This window comes from Cynocephalus volans, chromosome 1, assembly GCF_027409185.1.
Source record: "Cynocephalus volans isolate mCynVol1 chromosome 1, mCynVol1.pri, whole genome shotgun sequence".
NCBI lineage: Eukaryota > Metazoa > Chordata > Mammalia > Dermoptera > Cynocephalidae > Cynocephalus > Cynocephalus volans.
Window position 1 is genome coordinate 257626182 of NC_084460.1, and position 24994 is coordinate 257651175.

Genomic DNA, 24994 nt, shown 5'->3' on the forward strand with positions numbered 1-24994 from the left:
ACTGAATTGAAAATATCAAAATAAGCCCACGAGATTCTTTATCTTATGTTATTCCCAGAAATGTCCACTGAAAAGACCTAGAAACAATAACCTATACAGTAGCAATGAGCATCCCTAGCGTCCAGATTGTGGTCTTACAAGATCATTCATCATTGCAAGGGACTAGGTCTCTCTGGAGAACTCGCTGATTCCAGGTATAATACAGGAAATGAACAAGCAGACCCTGAAACATCTTGTCATGCCAAATGGCAAGGAGCTATCCAAGACTGCTAGGGCCATGTCTAAAGAACTCAGGAGTCAACTTGAAGAGGCTCCTGGGGCTTCTGGTCAAGGTGGCAGAATAGATGGTCCCCAGCGTCACTCTCTCCCTCAAATCAACCAATTTACAACTATAAAAGAGCAACGACAGCCAACCCGGGGCTGCTACAGCTCAGGGGAAGAGGAGGAGAGACCTACGGAGTGTATGAAGGTGGGAGAAGTCACAATGAGAGAAAGAAAAAACCCCTCTGACTGTTTTGAATGCTGGCCATTTCCAGGCTGGAGCTGCTGAGCGCATGGAGTAGGAACCAGCAAAAGCTGCAGCTGTGCCCTTCTGATGAAGATGTTTGGAGGTGGCAGGGGAGAAGAGGGCCTTGGTAGCCCCAGGTCAGCAAAACCACTAATAGGGTTCCCATGGACCCACATAGGAGTGAAGAGCCAGAACAGCTGAAAAAAGGAGCCACTCAGAGACCGGTGAGTCATTACAAGAGAGCAGAGCATGGCCCATCCCATGGGAAATGTTTGCAGCATGAATGGTGGAGGAGATGGGCCCACCAGGGGAACACCGGGCACAGCAAGGACAGCTGATCTGCCCCCCAATCAGTGTGGGACCACTCAGAGGAGACTGGTCATGAATATAGAATTGCATGGGGTCCAGTTGGATGAAAAGACTCAGGCCCGGAACAGAGTTTCTACACACCACAGATCCATTGGGTCTCTGGAGAGCTGGAAGTACCTATAAAGTCAACCATTAAAACCTGAGCTGCACAAAAAAAGCCTTCCCTGGGGAATCAATAGCAAAGCAGCAGTTTAGCTCTACCCCAGAGCTCAAGTATTGATCCCCACAGTAAGTTCCCCATTTTAGAAATAAGCGAAGGACAAAAAATTAGTTCCAGCATAGAGTTTGAACAGTGGGAACAGCAAATAATCCAACACAGAACTGAAAGAAAAAACAAAGTACCCACAACCAGAGACAAAGTTTGATATAAACTAGTAAAGGTCTCATTTCACTAAAGAACACCTATAATTCTTGGTAGCCCAGGGAAGTCCCCTGGGCTACCAAGCCAGAAAGGGGACAGGGCTGGGCACCTTAGCTGTTCCCCCCCGACACCTGCAACCAGTCCCAAGGATGGTGGCTGAGGGCCTTGGCCACACCCCCCAACAAACACAATCCACCCAGCAACAACCACTGAACCACCACAGGAAGTGCCCCAGGCTCTCCCAAGTTGGGCTGCTCAGGGGCCTCGGGCCTGGGCCATGCCCCCCCAACGCCCACAGCCAGCCCAGCAATCACCACTGAACTACTGCAGGAAGTGCCTCAGGCTCTCCCAAGCTGGGGAAGTGGGGGACTGAGGGTCTTAGTTACACCCCCCCAATATGAGTAACCAGCCCAGCGACAACTACCAAGCTGCTGCAGGAAGCACCCTAGGCTCTCCCCAGCGGGGGTGGTGGGGGCCCGAGGGTCTCAGCCATGCCCCTCCACACCCGCAGCCAGTCCATCGACAACCACCAGGACACCACAGGAAGTGCCCCAGGCTCTCCCAAGCTGGGGTGGTGAGGGGCCTCGGGCTGCCCCCCCAACACATGCAACCAGCCCAGTGATGACCCCAAACTGCAGCAAGAAGGGATCTGGGTTCTTCAGCTGGGGTGGTGGGAGGCGAGGACTTTTGCCACCCCCCCCCCGACATCTGCACCCACCCTGGCAATGACCAAGCCACCACTGGAAGCCCCCTGGTCTCCCTGGGGGGACTGTGGGGGTGCCACAGGCCTCAGTCCCTCCCCTCCTCCTCCCTCCTTCTTCTGTCACATTTCTTTCCCCTTTCCCCCTCCCTCCCAACTGCTCTACAACATCATAGAATGTAAAAAAAAATATTAATAAAATTAAAAAAAAGAAAAAAGAAGAGGCTCCCATTGGCCAGAGATGAAAACTTTTGAGTTAGTAATGATAATTGCAATGGATTGAAATTCATCAAATATGTTTAAATCCATGATTTCATAACATAAAAAGTAATAATTACTTTTGGAAAATGATTGGATACCAAATCATTACCATAAAAACTGATAAATAGAGTTAAAGAACCAAGATTTATTCTCCTTTTGCTAAATGTCACTATGTAACCAAATAGTGGATAAGAGGAGGTGTCTCTTAATGAAAGTATTCTAACTAATAAGTAAAAAATAATTTACAGAACTAGAATATCATCATTTTGTGTCCTTTAATGAGTGGCTGTAGGCATTGAGTATCAACAGTTTCTAAAATTACAAAAAGAGAGGCAACCAGATATTATGTGCCTCTATATTCTTCAAAAACACCATCTATAGTTTGGTCAAGGGGATGAGACCTGAGTCTGAGCCTGTCTCTGGATTTGGCTTCCAGTTTGCAGGAAATAATACAGAGACCAGAGAAACAAGTGAGGCTAGTGGTTACGTGTGGGGAAGGGAGTGTTGTGATTGTGTCTGGGCACAATCGAGGGGCTTCTGAGGTGACCGGTAATGTTCTGTTTCATGACCTTGCAGTTGTTTGCCTTATAATAATTCAGTAAGCCATACATTTGATTTGTGTGGTTTTCTGTCTTAGTGTTTTAGTTTATAATAAAATTGAAAAGAAAAGATAAAGAAAAAAAGAAGACAAAACAACCAAAAGACTGAGCAAATTTTTCCATAACTGTTTAATTTGGGAAGGCAAACGCAGAGGTCATGTGTTGATTTGACACAGAAAATTCACTTCTAGGGGACTTTGGGTTACATTTCCTCCAATTTATTGTAACCTTTCATGAGCAGATTTATTTTTAAAAAACAAGTAAACAAAACAGTGATAAGCATTGTCCCTTGCTCTCCCAGAAGTGGTGAGAAAATAGAGTTATGTGTTTTCTCTTGCAAAGGCATTGCTCAATCTTACCTAAAACATCTGTGTAAATGATCAGGGCACCATGACTCAGGCAGCATGATGAGACTCGTGACTGAGTTGTTTCTTTATGCTACCTACGATTTTGTGTCACCTACGTGGAATCTGTTAGACATGTTGGTGCTTGTACGATAGGCACATGGAGACGGTGCTCTACATACTGAAGATACTCAATAAATGCTTGTTTTCTAAAATTTAAGTGGATAAATTAGACAGGGGAACAGATTGAACTGCTCCATGAGTATGCAAATAGCTAAATACAGACTGTAAATGTATATGCTGTTTGTAGATTTATAGCAGGAAGGTCTATATCGGGAAAGTGCCAGAATTCAGTCTTCTGTGTTAAAATTCCCTACATCATCTCATGGCTTTAAATAAACTGATGACTACCAAATGTATATCTGCAGCCCAGATTTTCTCCCCCCCCCCCCCAACTCCAGGTATGGTTTCCAATGGCCTACTGAGCAACTCTACTTGGTTGGCTAAGAGGCATTTCAAACTTTTTATGTCCCATATCAAATTCCCGATTTCCATCTTAACAAACTTTTTCCACCCACAGCTTTCCCATGTTGATAAATGGTCCTTCCAATTGCTTTGGTCCCAAATCTTGGAGTCATCCTTGATGAATCTCTGTCTTTCACACCCAACAGCCAATCCATGGGCAAATCCTTTTGACTCTACTTTCAAAACATGTTCAGAAATCTGACTGTTTTTTATGACATGCACCACTGTGGTTCAACCTGTCATTATTCCCTTTTATTTTAATATAATTTCAAACATTTATTGCAAAGAAGTTGCTAAAATAGTACAAAGAACTCCCATATACCCATTACCCAGATGCACCATTTTTTTTACATTTTGCTTTAATTGCTTTATTTTTCTCTCTCATCTCTTTTTTCTCCCTTCATATACTTACACATACACAAACATAAATATACACACATACACACATTCATGTATTCTACTGTGAATCTTGAACACTTGATTAAAGTGGTATTTGCCTGTTTTTTTAGTGTTGTTACTTTTTCTCTCTTTATAGTTAACATAGTTAGTGGGGAGGGTTTTTAAGACTATATAAATATGCTGTTCCTCATCAAATTTTCAACCACAATTTTAGATTTCATTGATGACTTTTTAATTCCACCATTTCTTCTACATTTACGAGTTGCTATTATTCTGTGAAGAAGAGCTTTTCCTTTTCATCCATTTATTTATATCTTATGTATTTATTTATATCAGTTTGAACTCATGGACTCATAATGTTTTACATTCCATTTCTTTTTAAAATTTTTAAAATTTTTATTTTTAGTGTGCTTTTTACTTTTTTTATTGAAACAATTGATTGTATATATCTGTCAGTAACGGCATTGAATATCAATACCTGTGTGCAATATGTGATGCTCAAATCAGGATAATTAGTATATTCAACATTACACAATGTAATCATTTTTTGTGGCCCTTTACCAATTTCTCCCAGACCCCTCCTCCCCCTTTCCCACCTCTGGTGGGTGGGCTCAGTACCATTCTCTCCTTTTGAAAGTTCAAGGAATTACTGTGATTGTTGTATCTTTCTTTTTTTTTCACCTCCCACTTGTGAGTGAGGACATGTGGTATTTCTCTTTCTGTGCTTGGCTTATTTCACTTAACGTAATTTTCTCTAAATTCATCCATGTTGCTGCAAATAGCAGAATTTCATTCCTTTTTACGGCAGAGAAATATTGCATTGTGTATATTTACCACATTTTCCTTACTCACTTGTCCCTGTTAGCTATTGTAGATAGAGCTGTGATAAACATGGGAGTGCAGGTATCCCCTTCAATATGTTGATTTCCACTCCTTTGGGTAAATACCAGTAGCAGGATTGCTGGATCATATGGCAGTTCAATCTGTAGTTGTTTGAGGAACCGCCGTACTGTTTTCCATAACAGCTGCACCAACAGTGCAGGAGGGTTGCCTTTTCTCTGCATCCTTTGTTATTCTCTGTTGTTTTGACACTGGCCAGTCTAACTGGCGTGAGATAATCTCAGTGTAGTTTTGATTTGCATTTCCCTTAAGCTCAGCAATGTTGAGCATTTTTTCTTGTGTCTGGTGACCATTAGTATATCTTACTTTGAGAAATGCCTATTCAACTCCTTTGCCCGTTTTTTAAATCAGATTACTTGGTTTTTAACTTAAGTTGTTTGAGGTCCTTGCATATTCTGGATATAATCCCTTGGATACATAATTTGCAAATATTTTCTCCCTTCTGTAGGTTATCTTTTTGCTCTGTTAACTGTTTCTTTTGCTGTGCAGAAGCTTTTTAGTTTAATATAATCCCATTTGTTTATTTTTTCTTTTGTTGCCTGTGCTTTTAGGAGTCTTGTTCATAAAGTCTTTGCCCAGTCCTACTTTCTGAAGTGTTTCTTCTATGTTTTCTTTTAGTACATTTATAGTTTTGTATCTTATATATAAGTCTTTAAGACTAGGCTCCCTTCTAGGCATTCCCCTTTATGTATTTGAAACTGCCTTTTCCAATAGTGAGAAACATGGCTCCCATTATCATATATATTATATAAAATATTTATTTTATATATATATATATTCACACAGAAAGTAATTTTAGAGCTATAAATTAGATTGCTGTTCTTGAATATCAAATAAACGAACAGAATCTTAAAGTATGTGTCCTTCATGTCTGGCTTTTTTGTTTAGTATAATGTTTTGGAGATGCAACTGTGTTGTTGCATGTGTCAGTAGTTTATTTTAGAAAGTTATTCTATAACTAGGGAATTATAGGGTAGGAGTCTGTTCAACTTTATAAAAAAACTGTTAGTTTTTGTCAAGTTTTTGTAGCATTTTTCGTTCCCACCAGTCGTTTATTAAGATTCCATTTGCTCTCTTCCCTCACCAACATTTACCTTAAGCCATTTTACTGGGTCAAGTTTAGGGAAATGTGTGTCTTGTAGTTTAAATGAGCAATTCCCAGATGACAAATGCTACTGATCATCTTTTCATGTGCTTACTGGCCATTTGCATACTTTTGTAGAGGTCTATTCAAATATTTTGATCATTATTTTTATTGAGTTGTTTATGTTTTTATTATTGATTTGTAGGCGCTTCTGCTTCTTCTGAATTCAAGTCCTTCCCTTTTTCTAAATGCTGTTTTTTGGTAAGAAGCTTCTAATTTTAATGAAGTTCAATTTATCCATTGATTTTTTTATGTTTAATGCATTTTGTGTTCTCTCTAAGAAACTTTGCCTACTTTTGTTTTCTCCTAGAAGCTTTCTAGTATTAACCCTTACATTTAGGCCTATAATTCATCTCAAGTTTTTGTGTGTGGTATAAAATATGAGCTGAAGCTAATTTTTTTCTATATATTTATCCAGTTGTGCCAGCACAACGTGTGGAAAAGACTTTTCTTTCTGTATTAAATTACCCTCATGCCATGTTAAAAATCAATTGGCTTATTTTTGAACTTTCTACTCTTTTTCATTGATTTATTTATCTATCCTTATGCCATTATCACATTGCTTGATTTCTTTAGTTTTAGAGTGAGATTTAAAATCAGGTTGTGTGTGTCCTCTATCTTTGTCCTTATTTTTTAAGATTGTTTTGGCTCTTCTAGATCTTTTGCATTTCCTAAACATTTTATAATCAACTTATCTATTTCTACAAAAAAGAAAAATAAACAAACTGGTGGGATTTTGGCTAGAACTACATTTAAGTATATGGATCAATTTAGATAATATTTTAGGTCAGGTTCTCAGGAAACAGACTCTAAGACTCTGAGACTTGCAAGCATGTGGTTTATTGGGGAGTGCTTTTAGGAACAATACCTGTGGCGGGGGGGGGGGGGGGGGGGGGGGGGAGCAGGTTGGGCAGAAGGGAAAGTGAACCACAGCACGGTTGCAACAGGGTCCTCAGCCCATTCTATAAGGAGCTCTGAAGCTGGGATGGCTTTTCAGAGTTGTCCCACCTTAAGGCAAGGGGACTATGATATTTTATTGCTGCATGTACCAGTCATTGAAAAAAGGCTATCCCTAGGATGGGGGCATAATCTAGTGTAAGGGCTCTCTTCAGCTGAGAGCAATTCCCAGAAAGGGACTCAGCTGAGAACCTGTTGGGTGCACCGCTGGCCGACCCGAACAGCCCTAGCCTCGTTGCTTTTGGTGGGTGAGCAAATGGCCCGGGATTCCTCTTTCCCTCCTGTCCCCTTTGGAAGGAGACGGGGGAAGAGAGCCTTGAAGAGAGGTGAGCACACAGCCGGCCCCAACCAGCCCGGTTTAAAGGACACTCAGATGCAGCGGGGGTTCTGTCGAGCAGTTCTGTTTATTATTACACAAGCACTTGCTTTTAAAGGCAAATGGGGAAGGCAGGTTTTTTACATAATCTTATCAGCTTAAAGGTCAAGGGCATGTATCCTGTCTCAATGCCTAGCTATTGCAACCACACAGTGCTCACGAGTGCAGAAGCACGTATTTGGCCAATAAGGGCTAAGGCAAGGTTCCCGCAGACACTCCCACCCTACTTCCTCTGGGCACCGGCACTGTCTTAGGCTGCCACGTTAATATGCCCTTGTGGGCCTATAATGGCACTGCTTGTAATGTCACTTAAGGTGGCGTTAGTTTTTAAGGCCCGACAAGAACCATCAGCTGCCAACACTCCAAGCAGCTGGGGAAATGCTTCTGTATTGAAGGGGTAATACAGATGTGCAGCACATCTTATATTGCAAGAGAATGATGGGCAAGAGAATTCACATCTTAGTAGTGAGTTTTCCAAAGTGTCAACGTGGTATGTTTCTCCATTTATTTCAGTTTTCTTTAATTTCTCCCAGCTATGTTTTGTAGTTTTTGGTGTAGAAGTCTTGCATGTTTTTTAAAAAAATATTTCTGATTATTTTACATTTTTTGAGGATATTCTAAATGGAATTCTTAAAATTTTATTTTTCAGTTGTTTGTGACTAGTATATTGGTATGATGTTACCTGTAGGATTTTTGTAGATGCCCTTTGTCAAATTAAGAAAGATCCCTTTTATTGCTAGTGTTTTTTTTTTTTTTTTAACATGAGTGGGTGTTGTATTCTTTGCTGCTTTTTCTCTGTCAATTGAGATAATGATGTTTTTTTTCTCTTTAATTCCAATTCTTAATTTTGGTAGTTACATAATTTTTGAATGTTAAACCAACTTCATATTTCTGGTATAGACCCTGCTTGGTCATGAAATATTATTCTTTTTTTGTGTTACTGGATTGGATTTCCTACTATTTTTGTGTTCATGAAGGATATTACTCTGTAATTTCCCCTTATGATGTTTTATTATCAGAGTTTTACTGGCTTCATAAGATGAGTTGGGAAGTGTTCCGTCTTCCTCTATTTTCTGAAAAAGTTTGTGTTGGACTAGTGTTATTATTCCCTAAATGTTTGGTAGACTTCACTTGCAAAAATTTCTGGGCCTATGGTTTCTATTGTGGAAATCCTTTTGATAATGAATTTGGTTTTATAGATAGATAAAGGCTACTTTCTGTTTTACTTGTGTTAGTTTTTGAAAGTTATGTTTTTCAAGGAATTTGGCATAGAGTTATTCATAATATTTTCTTGTTGTCCCTTAATGTCTATAAGATATGTAGTGATAGATCCTGTTTTAGTACTGATATGGGTAATTTGCTCTCCTTTTTTCTTAATCATTTTTGCAAAGGATTTATTAATTTATCAGTTCGTTCAGAGAATCAACTTTCAGTTTTGATGATTTTCTCTATTTTTTAATCTATTTTTATTTCATTGATACCTACTCTTTATTTTATTTCTTATACTTTAGATTTAATTTTTTCTTTTTCTTGCTTCTTAATGTAGTAGCTTACATCATTGATTTTATGTTTTTTCTATTCTAATATAAGCATTTACTGTATTGCTATAAATTTGCCTTTAAGAACTGACTTAGCTGCATCCCACAAATATGTAATATTTCCTGATTTCATTTGAAATATTTTCTAATTTCCATTGTAATATCTTGTAGACTCACATGTTATTTATAGCTGAGGTGTATCATTTCCAAATATTTGGAACTTTTCTAGGCATCTTATTATTATTGATTTCTCATTTAATTACACTATGGTCAGAAAACATACTCTGTAAGATTTCAGTGTGAAGTACACTGAGATTTATCTCATGGCTCAGCATAAGGTCTCTCCTGATGAGTGTTCTATGTACACTTGACAAGAGAGTGTATTCTGGAAGTATTGAGTATAATGATTCGTAAATATCAATGAGATTAGGTGGTTGATAGAGTCACTCAGATCTTCTAAATCCTTACTAAATATTTTTTTGGTTTAATGACTCTGCAATTACAGAAAAGGGAGTGTTAAAATCCTCAACTCTTACTGAAGATTTTCTGTTTCTTCTGTAAGTTTTTACCTACATTTTGTAGCTCAGTCATTAGGAGCATACACATTTATGATTGTTATGTCTTCTTCATTACTTTGTTTTATCATCTTGAAAAGTCTTTGTCCCTGGTAATACTCCTTGTCTGGGAAACCGCATTGTCTTATATAGACCCTCCAACTTTCTTATGCTTACAGGCTGTATAGTATACCTTTTCCCTATTTTTTTACTTTCAGCTTATCTGTGTCTTTATATTTAAAGTATATCTCTTATAGATAGCACATAGGGCATTCTTGCCTTTTTATCTAGTCTGACCATATGTGCTCTTTTATGGGAGTGTTCATTTACATCATTTTACATTTAATGTATTTATTGATATGGTTAGATATAGGTCTACCATTTTTGCTAGCTGTTTTTTATTTGTCTGTTCTGTTCCATATCCCCGACCTCATTCTACCTTTCCTTCTTTTTTTGGAGATAAGAACATGCTTTATCAGATACATTTTAGTATTCCCATTCAATGCCTCTATTGGCTCTTTGGTTATACATCTTTTTTTTTTTTTTTTTTTTTAGAGGTTACTCTGGTAATTACAATATGCATCCTCAACTTATCACAGTCCATTGAGAGTTAATACTGTACAACTTTAAGTAAAATGTAAGAACCTAACAACAGTATACTTTCACTTACCTCCTTCTATCTTTGGGTTACCCTTCTCATGTATTTTATGTTGTAAACCCCATAATACAATAATACAGTATTACATCTGTTTTAAAAAGTACACTCTTCAATATAAATAAGAGAGAGAAAAAAGATTTAAAAAATTTTACCCACATATTTACCATTTCAGTGCACTTCATTTCTTTCTGTAAACTTGTGTTTCTACCTGGTGTTACTTCCATTCAGTTTGGAAAAAATTTCCTGTTATTTTAGTAGTGCAGATCTGCTGTTTTATACTCTCTCTCTTCTATAACTAATTACACAGATATTTACAGTGCTTCATATTGTCCCACTGGCCACTTAAACTCTACTTGTTAAAAAAAGCAAACACTTTTTTCTATAAGTTCCATGGATTAGAACATTTCTATTGATTTATCTTGAACTTCACTGATACATCCTTCTGCCATCTCCAGTCTATTATTAACCCCATCTAGTGAATTTTTTTTATGTGAACTATACTTTCCAATTCTAAAATTTGTACCTTTTTTGTAGTTTTCATCTCTCTATTGAGATATACCAATAATTGTGACTATATTTTCTTTAAGTCCTTGAACATATTTGAAATAGGAGAAGTCAAGCTCCATCAGTGAGTTCGGATCATGGTTTAAATATAGAACTGCTTGACAAAGGGGGATAATCTGAATCTCTTAAACCTCCTTTGCACAAATGTCCAGTGAGCGTCACCTAACTGCCAGGCACTTTTCTGGCACTGGAGACAGCAATGAACAAAATAGACAAAAACTCTTGCAAGAAATTACAGTTCATTTTTTTTCCTGGTGGAATTAGACAGACAATAAGTGAAATAATAATAAACTGATAATATTTTATGTGGTGGTAAGTGTTATGAAGAAAACTAAAGCAAGGAAGGGAGAGTATAAAATAACGAGATTTTTTTCCAAACTGAATGGAAGCAACACCAAACAGAAACACAGACTTACGGGGAGGAATAAAGAGCACTGAAATGGTAAATATGTGGGTAGAAATTAAAACTGTCTGTTAATTTTAATATCTGGTCATCTTGGGGGTTAGTTTCTATCGAGTACTTTTTTTTCTTGATTGTGAGTCACATTTTTTTGTTTCTTCACATGTCTGGTAATTTGGATCGCATACTAAACCTTGTGGATGATATGTTGTAGAGACTCTTGGATGCTCTTATCCAGTTATTCTAATAGGAAAAAAACTTACCTGAACTTAAACTCCGAACTCTGCCTCTGCTTTTGTGAGTAATAGTTAAAATCTCTGGTCAGTTCTTTTATATGTCTTCCTCCATTGGACTTTGGGTTTACCTGATGTTTTTGCACTTCAGAGGTTATCCAAAAATATGCATGGAATTTATATGTAGATTGTTGGGCTCCCCACTCTGTGATATCTTTTTTTTCAGAGATTTTTCTGCTCAATTTCCAGCTGCTCTTATAGCCCCTAAGCTCTGCCCTCTGACTCCTCAAGTCAGTCAGACTGTGCTTTCTGAGTCAGTTCTAGCTGCCATATAGACCGAAGCCTATTGTCCAGTGAAAATCCACAATATCACTTAGATGTGTATTAGTCCATTTCTGTTGCTGATAACAAAATACCCGAAACTGGGTAATTTATAAAGAAATAAAATTTATTCCTTACAGTTTCAGAGGCTGGGAATTCCACAGTCTAGGAGGTGCATATAGTGAGGGCCTTGCTGGGCCTACAGCAATGGAGGGTATCACATGGCAAATGGCTTGAGGAAGAGAGCTAACCTTAACCTGCTCACTCTCCTTGTAAAGCCATTAGAACCATGCCCATTACCACCCATGAAGCCATCAGCTTAGTAATCCATCCACTAGGGCATGGTCCTTACAATCTAATCACCTCTTAAAGTCCCCACCTTCCAGTTATTGTAAAAGGATTTCCCACCCTCAACACTTTTACAATGGGGATTAATACATGAACTTTCGAGAGACGCAATTCAACCCACAGCAGCATCGTACCCTTCTTTTAAGGGTTGAATTCTCTGCAGCTTCTGCCTGCTCTGGTTATTTTACAGTGCCTTAAATTAAAAAAAAAATTTTTTTTGTTCAGAGTTTATAACTGTTATCTGTGAGAGGTTTAGTCTGATACTTGTTATTCTGCCATTCCTGGAACCAGAATCTGATATCATTTCTTACCTAAAGCATAGCAATAGCCAGTTAACTCTTCTCTCTGCTGCCACACTTGCCACTTTGGTCCACTTTCTGCACAGCAGTCTCCTTTTAATACTCATGTAAAATCATTTAACTTTTCTGATCTGAACTCTCTTTTTCTCACCCCATTAAGAGTAAAAGCCAAGTTATTTACGATGACCTGCAAGGCCCTTTACCACCGCTGTCTCCCTGATCATATCTCATATCTCATGCTCTGCTTCCCTGCTATACTGACAGCAGGTACACTCCCGTCTCAGGGCCGTAGTCCTGGCTGTTCCCCCTGCTTAAAATGCTTTTCCTTCAGATATCATCTTGCTCACTCCTTCACCAACTTCATGTCTTGGCTCAAATGCTTCCTTCTCAATGAGGCCTTCCCTGAACATTCTGCTTAAAATGCAAGCCCCTTCTCCCCTACACCACTGCCATACCAGCATTCCTTATCTCCCTTCCTTGCTTTAGTTTTCTTCATAACACTTACCACCACATGAAATATTATCAGTTTATTATTATTTCACTTATTGTCGTCTAATTCCACTACAAAAATATGAGCTGTAATTTCTTGCAAGAGTTTTTGTCTGTTTTGTTCATTGCTGTCTCCCTACTGCCAGAAAACTGCCTGGCAGCTAGGAGATGCTCACTGGACATTTGTGCAAAGAAGGTTGAAGAGATTCAGATCAGCCCTCTTTTGTAGGCAGTTCTATATTTAAACCATGATACAGACCCAGTGACAGAGCTTGACTTCTCCTAATTAGGGATCAGGGGATAAGATAGTTCTACCAAACTCTTACTGTGAGATAAACCTGTGCCTTGTTTGTCCCAGAAATGGAGAAGAGCAAAAATGAGATTCATTATACTGTCGAACTCTAAATTTGTATTGTAATTTAAACCTGGTATAATCCAAAACACATGAATTTTGTCATTTGACAAAGAGTACTCTGAACTTTATTAGCTGCGTAGCTTTAGGTTATTTACAAATTCTGAGCCTCGATTTCCTCATCTGGAGAGGATAATAATGGCCATTATTCAGGCTTATTATTTGCATTCGGTAAGGCTGGGAGTGACAGAAAGATCCCAAATAATAGAGGTTCAAACAAAATAGAAGTTTATTTATTTCTCATGTATAAGTCTGGAGGTTAGTCCAGAGTGAGTATGGCACTCAATGCCTTTAGGGGCTGAGGCTCCTTTCATCTTGTTTCTGTCCTTAGTAGCTGTCATTCCCAATGATGGCTGGTTCCAATATGGTTGCTCCTGGTCCAGCTTCTGTCTACTCTCCAGCCAGCAGCAAGGAGGAAAGAAGCCGAGAGTAAAGGGTCTCAAAGTCTACCACAGAACATTTATCCCAATAACCAGAACTTAGATAAAGGGCCACAGACAAGGCAGCTAAAAAGTGTAGCGTTTATTTTGCATGACTATCAGCCCAGCTGAAATGTAATTACCATGGAAGCAGGGGAAGAATGAATATTAAGGGCCAAATAGTAGCCTTCCATTCTAGTTTACTATAAAGATGAAGTGTCTGTAAGATTCATGATATCTAGACAGCACTTAAACTATTAACTATCTTCCTCCCTTTTCAACATTAAATTTTCTCTTGGCCTTTCCCTTTCAAGAAAACAAATGAAAAAATTTTAATCCTTTCCTTCTGGTTCTTATTTCTTACACATTTCTACAGTACTTTCCTAGATCTTTTCAGTCTTCTCCAGCCCTTACAGGTAGAGATGAAATCTACTTATACCAATCTAAATAGGGCTGGTACAGGTGGTGCTAAACCATTGGTGCCCATTCTTGGGGGGGCCTGTCATCAGTGCAGGGATCCTTAACAACGAAACCATCTTCGTTGCTGGTTTTCAAATGGTGTTCCTCCCATCAACAGGATTCCTTGGGATAAGAGGCAATAAGGCATATGTGCAGTATTTTGTGTTTGTTTTGGTACCTTTAGCTGTTTTCTCAGCACTGTATGCAAAGTGAGATTCTAGGATGTCACTAATCGTCTCCAAAAGATCAATGTTTTTATTTTAGTGGAGGAATTATTTTTTCAAATAAAACCTTCTGCATGTACCTCAAACAGATTAAATCACAGTTGCACTCTGTGTGTGTGTGTGTAGTCTGTTCACAAGTGACTGGTCTGGATCATCTCTTCACTTGTTGAGAATAAATTAGAAAGGGATGATGCTGCTGATTTCATAAAGGAATTGGCAAGGAAGTCAAAGTTCACCAACTCAACCCAATCAGGGTGAGCTCTGCCAATACTGCCCTGAGAATCTGCCACTAAAAGAAGCAAAGCTAATGACTAAAAGTCAAGAAGCTGATCCACAGAGTTATAGATAAAACATAAGCGAACAAACTGCCATCAGGCCCTGACTGCGTTGGGAGCCCTGCCGGGGCAGAGGAGGCACCATGGGGGAGGAGACTGAGATGAGCCCACCTGTGCCTCCGACCGCCCCCAGGACAAATGAGTGGGGCTGTTTCCCTCAGCACTCCTTCCCCGTGCCCCACACAGCATTGCCTTTCTCACTGACTTCTTACTGCCTTCTGCACGTCACCTTCTCTTCCTAGGCTTTCTCTTAAAAGTGGTCTTTCCTGCATTTTGTAAAAAGTGCTGTTCTGAGTTTTCCTACACTTTGATATACCTCCTTCTTGTTTATATGTCTGATGTAGTGGTTCTGGAATGGGGGCAATTTTGTCTCCATGGGGACATTTTAATGTCTAGAGATATTTTTGGTTGTCAGGACTTGGGGGGACAAGGTGGGCAATGCTTCTGGCATCTATAAATAGATGGTCTAAAAATCCTGCTATGAACAACTTACTATGTGTGAGTCAGCCTTGCATAACACAATTATTTGGCCCTGGATGTCAACAGTGCCAAAGCTGAGAAGCCCTGGTCTAATGCCTAGATATTCAACAAGGATAGTAACTTAAACATTATGTGACTATGGTCTATGGCTCAACCCTACCTGACAAAGTCTTATTCCTTAGTACGTTAGTGTTTAATTTCCTGGGGAGGGGTTGGCAGTTAGGAAAAAAAAAATGTCTAAAAAGACTTCTTATGGGAGCAATAATGAAAAAAAGGTTGAGAAACACTGGTCTTATGTTAGGAAACTTTCAGGGTGAAGAATCAGCTGTATCAAGCCCTTATACACCACACAGCTGCAATTCAGCAAAAGCTGGTTCCTGGCATTGATATACAGCAACCTCCTAGAATTAAACTTGAGTTTTAAATAGATTGCTCCTGATATTCCCAGGGAGAAGGGCAGGTAGGCCAGTCATCCAGGGATCTAGTCCTTCTTTGAGAAAAGCATATTTTCTTTCAGGCCCCAAAGTCACCTTAAGATGTTTTGGGCCAATAATTTACTTAATGACACACAGTGACCTAGAAGAATTAATGTGCCTTTAAATGATGAGTTTTTATGATTTCCCCAAAGGTCCTAATTTGTTTGGCAATAGAGCAATGTAATGTTGGAAACAAAGGCAATAGTTTTGAGATCATCCCATTTCCCTACTGAAGAAATTCTTTTCTCTCAATTTAGCATGTTTCTTTTTCTTTTTCTTTCTTTCTTTCTTTTTTTTTTTTTTTTAAAGGCATGTCTCCTATTTTAAAAAGGCTTGAAATCACATTTCTTCTCTGAAGGTCAAAAGTAAACATATCTTGCTGGGACATTTTATTCTGCCCTAGGTATTAGAAAAGACATGTTATAAAATTATATATATATTTATTTATTTATTCTGACTCTAGGCCAATAACTTCTCTTTCCGCTAAGCAGTTAACATTTTTAAAGTTATTAATACAAGTTTTTATCAAACCTGGTTGGAATCCCCTGAGATATTAAACCTTTACTGAGTCCACAGCAGATGATAAGACTGTGTAAAATCTGGCTGACTTTCAGTTTGATATTCTTTCTTTTAAAGTTGTCTGGTTTTACTGAGCTCTTCAATCCTGTGCTTGGGAACAGTCCTAGGAGAGGGCTGACTCAGGAGGAAGAGGCTGCAAGGCTCTTCCTGGGGTGGAGCCCATAGCAGTGGCTGTCCTCTAACTGGAGAGGAGTCAAAGCTTCTTTTCCTTTCTTTGGGGGGTGGGAGAGGAGGTTGCTTTGTTTTTTGTGGGTTTTTTTTTTTTTTTTTTTTTGGCAGCTGGTGGGTATAGGGGTGGAACCCAGGACCTTGGTGTTAAGGAGTCAAAACTTCTTTTAAAATCAGAAAATATTCTTACAACTTTGGGGACAAAGTTTGGGGCCTTGTTGGTCAGAATAATTAAGTGGAGGTCAGTCCAGGAATGTGGCCTTCTCAATCCACACAGCTGCAGAAGACTCTGGGAAGAAAGGCTCCTTATTTCCTGGAACTGTGGGTTTCTCCATGGGGACTTCCTGTCACAGTCTGTCCTGAAAGCTCCAACCCTCCCCCGGCCTAAATTTTCCCTCCTACCACTTTCCATCATCTTTAAACAAAAGAATAAGGGGAGAGTGAGCTCACTGAAATTGATGCCAAGGAGATATTTTACAGAGAATCTCTTTCTAAATGAATTCACATTTCAAAAAATTTTTTACTGAGTAATTTTAGTTATAGCTTAAAAAAATAAAATGAGGCAAGAATGGAAAAGAGAGAAAGACCATTATAAAGCCAAAATAGAAGTTTTATTAGATTCAGTTCCAAAAATAGAGTCCTTGGGTGCAGCTCTATGGATATGGTTCAACTTATGGTGACAGTGTAGGAAAAACACTTAGTTTTACATGCATACAGTATTTTCATTTTAAACCTGCTCTGGTGTTTCAGTAGAGGAAATTATTTTGGCATTGTGAAAGTTTGCTTTTCTGAATTGTCTGAGAACAATTTAATAGAGTTTCATGTACTTTATATTTTTAGTTTTAGTGTCACAAATGTCAACGTTTATTTAATAGTACATAGAACATGTATCGTTTTTGTTAAGCAAATAAATGTTCTGAGGGCCTGGAATGACAATTTCACAAGCCAATTGCAATGGAATAAATAAAGTACACATGAAATTTTGTAGGCTTAGCCCGCCTCACTTCCAAGGAAACTGTGAGCAAGAAAAATTTAATGTTTTATATTGATAACACGAACCATACACAAAAAGAAGTGTTCTGGCCCCAAAACTCAAAGCTGTGGATAAGAGTGCCTTAAATTTGTTTGCATTTCACCAGTTTCCAAACTCTTCCTTCACATATGTTATCTCATTTAATTTTCTCAGCAATCCTTCAGGTAGGCCTGGCAAACACTATAAAGTAAGTATGAAACTCATCCACAGTTCAGGTGGGAAAGAAATAGAATTTATTTAAAACAGATTAATTTCTGATTCTGAGTTGGTGGGAGTAGTTAACTTTCAGGACTTCACTAATACATAATTCCCAAAAGCACCTCTTCCAGGTAGTAGAATCACAAAATACACCCTGAGTGGGCAAATTACACAATGTCTCTTTCCCTAGGTGTAGGGCTTGGGGTGCAGAAAACACATTGGATTTCACCCACCCTGCACCCTTGCTCCTTGGCCAAGTGCTTTGTGTAGGACACAACCAACAAAACAATATGCGGTCATTCTGACAACCATTGTCTTTCCTGGGCTTCTTCCTCCTCCTGCCAGGTAGGTGCCAGAGTTCTCTGATACCATGAAGTTTCAAGACTTGGGAGGTAGGGGAGGTGGAAGGGCATGGGAACAGCTTGTGGTTGTCCACACACGTTGCCACAGTGATGTCCTTGTCTGTACATTGCCTGCAGGTCTGGCAGCTCTCTACTTCTTCCATGCCACACTTGGGGCATGGTAGGTTTGCTCAGAAGTGTGTGGTCCCGGGGCCGAGCCCGTGGCGCACTTGGTAGAGTGCTGCGCTGGGAGCGCGGCGACACTCCCGCCGCGGGTTCGGATCCTATATAGGACTGACCGGTGCACTCACTGGCTGAGTGCCGGTCATGAAAAAAAGAAAAAAAGAAAAAAGAAAAAAAAAAAAAAAGAAGTGTGTGGTCCCTTCCCCAGATGCACTATGCAGCCGTTTCCCCTTAGAGCTTCTGGAAAGGGCTGCATGGGTGCCCTCTGTTCATGGCTCTTACTCTCTCAGACCTCAACTGTCTCCATCTCTCACCCTCTCACTTTCTTTCTCTCTCTTTCTCTTTCTCCCCACAAGCAGGACAGGAGATCCTCCTCTAGTCTGGGAAGGAGAGGAAGAGGGGAGAAGGAGCTCTTCCTTAAGGGCTCAGGCTTTTGGGAGACAAAGCCAGTGCTTCCTCTAGGCTACATCTGTTCCAGCCCTGCTGCAAACCTGCCTGGACACCATGAGAACAGGGCTGACCATCTCCTTGAAAAGAGGAAAGAAAAAGGAAAGGAATACAAGCTAGAGAATATTATCCACCCACAATTGCTTTTTTTTTAAATTGGAAAATAAGCTGCTCCAAAGGTTGGAACCAGGATAAAACTGAGGGCAGACTCTGCCAGATCTTTTAGAGAACTAGGGAATAAATTACCATAGAAAAAGGACGGACCAAGCCTGCCTGTGTTTTGAATGGACCGTCAGATCAATACGGTAAAGGATAACAATAAAGTTGCTCCATTTTTGTTCTCCACTCCATTGGGTAAAAGATCTTCTCTTGGGAGTAATGAAATCCAGAACTTCCCGTGAGCTCCGACAGTTTGTCAGGCAAAGAGACTCTCCACGAAAAACCCAGGCTATCTAGCTAAGCTGATGTGTACACCTGCTGCCTCCCTGTACTTCTCCCACAGGGTGAGCATATTGAAGTTATGGCATTCTCCGAAAAGCCCCTTTGATGTATCACTTTTCTTATGGAGAGTGACATGTGCTTTGGAACACATCCGAAGGTGTGTTCCAGGTAGGGGGTGTGGTGGTAGTGGGACGGGGCAGGAAAGTGACATCACCAAGGAGGAAGTGCCATCTGTGGTGAGACCCAAAGGTTGAATAGCAATTAACCAGGAGGAGAGGTTGAGGGTGAGAGAGGAGATAAAGGGTAGCATATAAATGGTCTATGGGTAAGAAGACATGCCTTGTTGAGGAAATTAAAGGTAGTTTGCCATTGCTGGAGCCGAAAGTGCAAGGGCAGGATAAAGGAATGGGATGTGGGAAAAGAGATTGGAAAATTAAGGTAGAGAAGTGAGCAGAGATGGAATTGGCTGTTTGTAACAGAAAATCCACACGACAATGGTTGTAACAAGAAAGACATTAGGTTTTCTCGTGTAATAAGAGGTGAGGAGGTATTTGCTGGTATTGGTTGTGTAGGTCAACATAGTCAAGACCAAGGTCTCAGGGAATCTCCTGGCCCTTCTTTGATGGCTCCAGTCAGCACTTCTACTTTTCAGGAATGAAGGGAAAAGCAAAAAGAACAAAAATGGTGCATGCCTGTTGAATCTGAGTTTTAAGGAGTTTTCCTGGAAGACCGACTCCAAAACTTCAACTGATATCTCATTGTCCAGATTTCTATATATCAGAGGCCTATCTTTCTCCAAGACATCACACAAAAGTCTAGGGATACACTTTGCATGGATAAATTTGGTACATGTTTCCATTTTCCTGAACAAATCACTGTAGCCAATGCACTGATTGGCCCAATCCAGGCCCTTTTTATGTTATTCCTGAACTATAGTGGGAATTTCTGACGTAATTCCATCCTGCCAGGCCCCTGCTCAACTACCTGAATGCTGGTGTTCAGGACTCTCCAATGTGCCATCAACTAAATAGGACAAGTATATATTAAGTGCCTACCACGTGCAAGCCAGCTTACTCACTAACAACTCCCTTTCTCAAGCCCTCTGCTGACTTGTCCAGACAGACTAGACTAGTCAATGGTCCCTAAACAAGCATGGTCATTTCCATCCCCATGCTTGGTTGCCTCCTCTCATTTATCCTGTGCATTTTACCTACTTGATTCTAGCGTGCCCTTCAGGACCCTGCTCAAGTCCTAGCTTTTCCTGGATGTTGTCCTGCACATTAACTTACGAGGATTCCTTCCTCCTTTTTATGCATGACATTCATTGTTCAACATCACTCAATTAGCAATTAGAAATGAACTGCCTTATTGCTATTTGTTTTTTATAATGTCATTGAACTCTTGTTCTAAGTTTCCGTATAAGCATATCCTATTTCATCTTTACATCTTCCACCTAAAACCGTCAGGTATGTTTGATGTTGAAGGAAGAAAACCATTGAATGAATGAAAGGCTACAACTTAACTGCTCCAAAAAAAGTTCATTTGCAATTTTAAGATCATTAGGAAGCTTCCTTGGATTGAACTTGTCGCTTGTCCTTGGAACTATGTGGTCAGATTTCCATTGAGGTTCAAATCCAAATACTTTGGGGGGACTTAGTCTGTTACACCTCTAGATCCTTCTATATATTTATTATAATCCCTTCCTTCTACAGATGGAGAATTTGATTTCACAAAGCCTTAAATATTAGCCAGGGTACTAAACAGTTGTTAGTAATATGGGAGGCTCAGCAGGTTAAATGAATGGAATATATTTGATTGCTAAATTGCTTGCATTGAAATAAAAGAAATTCAGATTCCTCTGGTACTATTTAATTCTGATGCACAGCCAGTGGTTGTCTTTAGAAAAGTAACAGTTGATTGCCAAGTATGAGTAAATGTAAATAGTAGTCAGATTGTCTAAGAAAGCCTCTCAAATATAGCAAAAAATTCAAGTTAGACTTTTGTTGTACCAGTGATCAATTTATCTTTATGGCATAATTCTCAAAATACATAAAATGAGCCTTTGTCTTTTAATAAAAGTGACGAGGATTTTAAAGCCTGTTGTTGTATTTGATTTATCTGTGGAGACAACCAGTAAGTGCAAGGTGGGTGTGTGAGGTTTGCTTTTTGATGTGGCATTTGAAGAGGAGCTAAAATCCTTCGCTAGGCCTGCTGGCATTGAACATATATCAACTTATCTTTAAGTACAGAAAAATCTCAGTCATGAATCATGCCTGGAATAATTTTTCCAAAATAGAGAATATTTTGCTTTCCTACTTCAAATAATTTGGTTCAACAGGACTAGCCCACACGCTAAAAGTTAATGTCAAAATCTTTCACGGTGTTAATGAATCTTAGCATCTGTAGCTCTTAGTGGAATGGATCAAGATTTGCCTCCAGGCTTTTTACATACTCCTGCCTCTGGATAGCAGCTTAAGGCCCAGGGTCACCCAGGCTCTCTTAGCCCCATACAATGGGCAGGCAGCAAAATGCCTCTCCCCTGGGATCAGCATCACTTCCACTCCCCCACCCCTGCTGCTCTTTGCTTGCGTGACTCATGAATCCGAACTCTAGACTCATCTGCTTCTCTCACCTCCCATGTCTGCATACAGTGCCCAGAAACACCTCTCCTCCTGTTTTTGCTAAAGCCCCTTGTATTAGTCTGTTTCTGTTGCTTATAACAAAATACATGGAACTGGGTAATCTGTAAGAAAACAAAATTTATTGCTTAACAGTTTTGGAGGCTAGGAGGTCCACAGTCCAGGGAACACATCTGGTGAAGGTCTTGGTAGTGGTGACAGTGACCCAGGGGTCTCGCATGGCAGAAAATGGCAGAGCAGAGAGTGACTCTCACATGCTCTCCTTTTAAAGCCCTCAGAATCACACCCCTGACCACCGTTATTAATCTATTCACTACTGCTTGGTCCTACCATCTAGTCACCTCTTCAAGGCTCTACCTTTCGATTACCATAATAAGATTTCCCACTCTCTTTACACTGTCACAGTGGAGACTAAGTTTGGGGGAGACATCAATTTACAGCACCATTCAAACTGGTTTTTGTGTGTGTGTGTGTATGTGTGTTTGGATATACAGGGGCATCAAGGAACACCCTCCATCACCAATTTAAGCTGGACTTCTGGTCAGACCTTAACTCAAGCCTCTCCTCCCCAGTCAATACCTGCCCTGGTGTGACATCTATTTAATGGGACCCTACCTTGTCCATATTTTGCCTTCTAGTGAATTTGAAACATACAGCTATTAAGAACTGCTGTAGAATCATTTTATCCTATGGGATCAGAACTGGGAGTTGGTAGGTAAATGGAAAAGTTGATTAAAACAAAATCCTAAAAATGATATTTGGGTAACTTAAACATTTTATTTCAACCAAACATTTTAATGCACATTTATTCACTGGTCTTTTGATGTAGGACCAAGTTCTCTCTGATTAGAGTTTTGAGTGGTCTTTCTTGCATATAAACCACTCCATAGTGTGTTGTCTGTAATTTTTAGTTTGGGTTTCTTTATAGTGAAGGGAGAACCTACAGATGCTTTTAAATCTAAATTTTTACTGTTTTTTCAATCTTCTGAAGTCTTCTTGCCCACACTTAAATTGACAGCAACTTTATTCTGTGTAATACCTTACTTTTTTCAAGTCTTCCCAAAGCACTTGACTTTGTTTTCATAGGCACAACTCTGTTTACACACTCATATATCATTGACTTACACAGCATACATTATATTACATAATTATAGTAAAGAACAAGATCATAAACACGTTTGGAAACAAATACGATTGATTTTTGGTAAATATATAACTCAATTAGTAGGAGCAGGAATAAGAATACAAGAGAGTAACCTAGAAATAGTGAGTGAGTATTCAAAGTGCCATAGACATCATTCAGTATCTTCTAAAGAAGGAGTAGAGAATATTGGTTGGAGATACATTAAAAATTAGTTGAAAGCATCTGCAGGTCAATGGTATATAGCATCTCCTAGTTTAGGCAACCCAAGAGAAAGAAAATCTCAACCCTATATAGCAATTTAGGGAAAGACTCCGACTGGGTCGTCTACCATGAGATTGACTACTGCTACCTAGGACACAGGGTGCTATGAAAGCTCATCTCGGGTCACAAACCCCAGAGCTGTGCACAGAACAGCCTTCGCAGTCTGTACAGCAACCTTAGAGTAAGTGACCAAATCAGTACACAAACCCTGATCTAGTTAAAAGCAGGGGCTTGTGGTAAGAAATGCCAATGGAAAATTTCTTGTAGGAAGCTACATTAGTTCAGTATTAAATTCCCCTCCACGTTTTTAAGATGGCTTAACATTTCTTAAGAGTAAAGAGCATGATATAATAATAATAATAATAATAACAGTAAATGGCTGCCAATAATTGAACAATTATAATGTCCCAGGCACCATCCCAAGCACTTTATATGATGATTATGTCATTTATCTTCTCATGAACACTAATTTCCACTGGGTACTTACTACTGTCCAGCCAACTTACTACATTCCCTTAGCTTATTACTATTTCCTAGAAAGCTATTTCATACCTCCATACCTCTCCACAATCCTCCTACCTTCCAAATCTTTATTCAATTGATGAACTTGCTTTTTACTTCACTGAGAAAAAAAAAAAAAAAACTATGGTAAGAGCTCCTACCACCTCATGCACATACGTACCCACACTTGTACCTCTGTTCTCTGCCTTCCCTCTGTCACCATGAATCTACTGTCTGCACCCCTATCTGCAGCCAGCTCCTCTACTTGGGCTCTGGATCCTATCCATCTCTCTCATATACTGAAAGATTGACCTCCTGCAATTATTTCCTCTCCTTAGGACATCATCAATTTCTCTCTTTTCCCTTACCATTTCCATCAGTGTACAATTCAGCTATACTTTCCACTATCTTAGAAAAAAAACAAAACTAAAAAAAAGTCTCTTTTGACCTCATATTATATATGAGTTATTTCCCCTCAGTTCTCTGCTCTCCTTGATGAAGTCATCTATACTTGTCTCTAATTTCTCTCCCTTCCTTTTTCTGTTGAACTCTCTGCAATCAGGCTTTTGCTCCTACTACTCCACCAAAACTTTATTTTCAAAGTAACCAATGACCTCTACATGGCTAAATCCAATGATTGCTTCTCTGTCCTCATCCTGTTTGACTCAGCAGCAGCATTTAACGAAGCTGATCATTCCTTTCTTCTTGAAATGCATTAATCCTTTTATCTGTAGAACACTCTTCAGTTTTATTCCTATATCACAGGCTGCTGTCGCTTAGGCTTCTTTGCAAGTTGCTCCTTATCTCTCTAACCCCTAAAAGTTGGAGTACCTCAGTTTGAGTCTCTTTTCTACCTATACTCAATCCCTGTGTGATTTCATGGATTTACATCTAGTATAAACTGATGGCTCCTTGATTTGTATCTCTAGCTTTGATTTCTTCCTTGAATTCTAGACAAATGCCTATTCAATTTCTCTGTTTGTATGGTAATAAGCAGCTCAAGCTCAATAGTCAGTTGTGCTATAATAGTTATTTTGAAATTATTAATTTGTCCCAGTATGATTGATAGATTAGGTAATAATCTGAGCACAATACTGATTTTACCTTTGCTTATGTGCAATTTTGTCTGTGAGAAATACTAGGTGAATGCACAAAGCTGTACCCAGCTGAGCCAGATTGGAATACATAAAATGCACACATGCACACAACATATACACGCTGCCTCAGTTCACATTGTGTATTATCCCACAAGGTTCTGTTTGGCTATTCTTTCACCTTTGTGAACTTTTCTGTATTAAAAAACACTCATTCTACATCCCAAACATATTTATGTGTCCTGGCTCAAAAACACCAAGCAGTGCATGCAAAAGGAGATGTATTCAAGTATTGAGAAGCTTGAAATAATTT